The following is a 3,440-nucleotide window of genomic DNA, read 5'->3' as shown; positions in this document are numbered from 1 at the left end:
ATGTCTTGAAGGACTGGGTTTTACTAAATGTCAACACGAGCATGCGGTTTATACACGTAGAGAAGGATATGAGTCTCTGATAGTGGGTGTCTACGTGGATGATTTAATAATTACTGGGACAAGGCTGTCGAATATAGGAAAATTTAAAGAACAGATGGCTAAAGAGTTTGACATGTCTGATTTAGGCAAGTTGTCATACTACCTGGGTATTGAGGTCAAGCAAGGAAAGGACTACATAGAACTGAAGCAGGCTGCGTATGCGAGAAAATTATTGGAGAAAGCTGGGATGTCTGAGTGTAACTCTGTGAAATATCCTATGGAGCCTAAAATCCAGTTGCACAAGGACGAGAAAGGAAAGGCTGTGAACCCAACTGATTATAAAAGCCTTGTGGGTAGTCTGAGATATTTGGTGCACACATGCCCAGATATTTCATTTTCAGTTGGTGTTGTTAGCAGATACATGGAAAGACCCACTGTCCTCCACTTGAATGCAGTGAAGTGTATAATGCGATACGTACGTGGAACTGTGGACTTCGGACTGGTTTACTTGAGAGGTAAAGGGAATTACCTGTTAGCAGGGTTTTCGGACAGTGATTTAGCTGGCAACTTGGATGACAGAAAGAGCACAGGTGGGTTAGCATTTTATCTGAATGAAAGTTTAATATCCTGGGTGTCACAGAAACAAAAATGCGTAACTTTATCTTCGTGTGAAGCCGAGTTTATGGCTGCAACTGCTGTAGCATGTCAAGGCATATGGTTGCGTAAATTTCTAAATCAAATCTCGGATGCATACATTGGACCTATGGAACTGTACGTTGACAATAAATCTGCAATTGATTTGTCAAAGAATCCAGTATTTCATGGACGCAACAAACATATTGATATTCGTTACCACTTTATTAGAGATTGTATTGAGCGTGGAGAAGTGATCCTGAAGCATGTTCGAACAGAGGAGCAGAAGGCTGATATTTTAACCAAAGCCATGTCGAAGGTGAAGTTCGAGCAGATGAGAGCGTTACTGGGAGTTAAAGATTTAGTCAAGAAAAGTCTTTGATTAAGGAGGTGAATGTTGGGCTATCAAGACTGCTGGGCTTGTTTTATTTTAATTACTGAATAAATAATAGATAGATTTATTAGATATAGTCATGTGACTTAGTCATGCACGTAGTTGAGTAGTTTTAGGAAGCGTTTGAATTAGTAGCAGTACTGGAGTAATAGTAGGAATGTTTTCATTTTTTTTCTGCACCACCTTCCTGGTTGGTTTCTATTATTTATGTGTTACAGTTTCTTTTAGTAATACAACAACGCAACTTTCTTTTCTCAGTTTTATATCTCAAACACTTTACATAAGTCTTTCTGTATAAAGATTGCAGACAATACCAACAGCCCTCCTCAACATCCTCTCTGTTTCTTTTTATTATATTTTTTATTCCTAACGGTCACATACACAAATATATTTCATAACCGCTCGATATTTAAAAGCTTTTTTTTAAGAAGTCTGAATCATCACTGAAAATCTCTCCCAAAATCTCTTCTCATTGTTATCATTTATTCATACTATAAGCCTAATGGATCCTCAAGAAATGAATGAATATTTAAATAAAGAAGAAGAGGAAGACGAAGAAATCGATAAAGGGATCCACTTGTTCTAAGAGTAGTTCAGAAAGGACCATATGAGTTTAAAGATGACAAAGGGAGAGTCAAAGATGTTGATGCACTTACTACTGACGAGCTATTAAAGATTGGATACAATGGAAAGCTAGAAGCATGCTTATTATGGGTCCAAATCAAGCTGAATATGATAAATTATCATCTTTCAATACTGTCAAGGAGATTTGAAATGCTCTTGAAACATACCATGAAGGATTAAAAGCATTGAGGAAAGTTAAACTTAGTGCTCTATTGAATGATCTTGGAAACTTCAAGCTTGAAGATGTTGAAACTATCAAGGAAGCTTAAGTAAGGTTCCAGAATACAATAAATGGTTTACAAATATTGGGAAAGAAGATTTCACAAGAGGAGATCAACATGATAGTATTTAGCTCGGTTCCTGTTATCTATCAATCCACGACTATAATTTTGGAATCTGCTACAAATTCTAATACAATGGATCATCTAACTATCTTTGCTGAGCTGGAAAAATTTAAGTCAAGAATTGAAGCCATCAAATCTGAACGTGTCAAACTACCAACTGAGAAAATAATAATTTATATTTGCACTCGTCTGTTAACAATCTGAAATCAGATGAGGGCTAAGAGTCAGATGAAGAAATGACTCTCATGTCCAGGAAAATCAAGAAACTGATTGAAAAGAAGAACAAAATGAGGAGAGACAAAGGAAAAGCTTTTGGTGCAAAGAAAGATTCAAAGGCAGACACATGTCATGAATGCGGAAACAAATTTACTTCAAAAGAGATTGCTACAAGCTGAAAAATAAGTTAAAACGGCCTAAACATGAAGCTGATTTCAGAGACAAGAGGAAATCTAAAGCACTTCTGACTTGAAGTGATGATTAAGATTCAAATTATGACGAGTCAAGTGGAGAGATGGTTAACTTAGAATATGTAAGACTTGAAAAATCATGTGAAACTGATTACAATGGATTAGACTCAAGTAGCAAGGTAAATTCTATTAGTTCTAAAGTACATTATGTTTTTTCTTTAGATGAACTAGCCATGCAGGATAAAGCTATTCAATCAATGATTGAGCTTATAAATTTAAAGAATGAGAATTATGAGCTAGAATAAGAAAATATTGATCTTCGAATAGTCATTTCAGATCTAATGGATTCCAATCAAATGTTGGAATAATAAAAAATCTCAAGGAACAGATTGCTCAACTTAAAAAAACAACCAACAAATTATGAGTAGGAATGAACAAAAGAACTCAAGGAAGAACAAGCTAAGAAGATCAAGGAACTGGAAGATGAAATCAAGAATCTTCAAAAATAAAGGGGAAAGTTTGTTCAAGGAAAAGAAGTACTCAAATCTATGATCCAACAAACTCGAGTTCCTTTGGATAAAGGTGGTCTTGGAATGGCATCTACATCAAAGGATCATTCTCTGAAGTATGAAGGCAAAAATGGGATTTTAAGTGACTATGTTCTGCCCAGGAAAGGTTGCAACACAGGTGGGAAAAAAGGTCATCTAGCTAAGCAATACAAAGTTAAACGGGCAGTGTCAAAAAGATGGAATAGACAGACAGCTCACCGGAGCAAGCTGTTAAACCAAAATGGCAAGCTGACAAGACCGGCAGAACAAAGAAACAGACTCCCAAAATATTTAAAATTAGGCTAAAAAAATATGATTTGAATGTTTTATATTTTCTATCTACTAACCATGCTGGACCCAAGCTAAAATGGGTACCAAAATGTTTAGTTATCTTTATTTGTTTTGTAGGTTTGTCTCATGGCCAAATTAAAGTCAAATTAATGGATTTTGG

Source organism: Apium graveolens, unplaced genomic scaffold (assembly GCF_009905375.1).
Source record: "Apium graveolens cultivar Ventura unplaced genomic scaffold, ASM990537v1 ctg5770, whole genome shotgun sequence".
NCBI lineage: Eukaryota > Viridiplantae > Streptophyta > Magnoliopsida > Apiales > Apiaceae > Apium > Apium graveolens.
The sequence above is the reverse complement of the archived record's forward strand: the minus strand, read 5'-3'. Positions refer to the sequence as shown.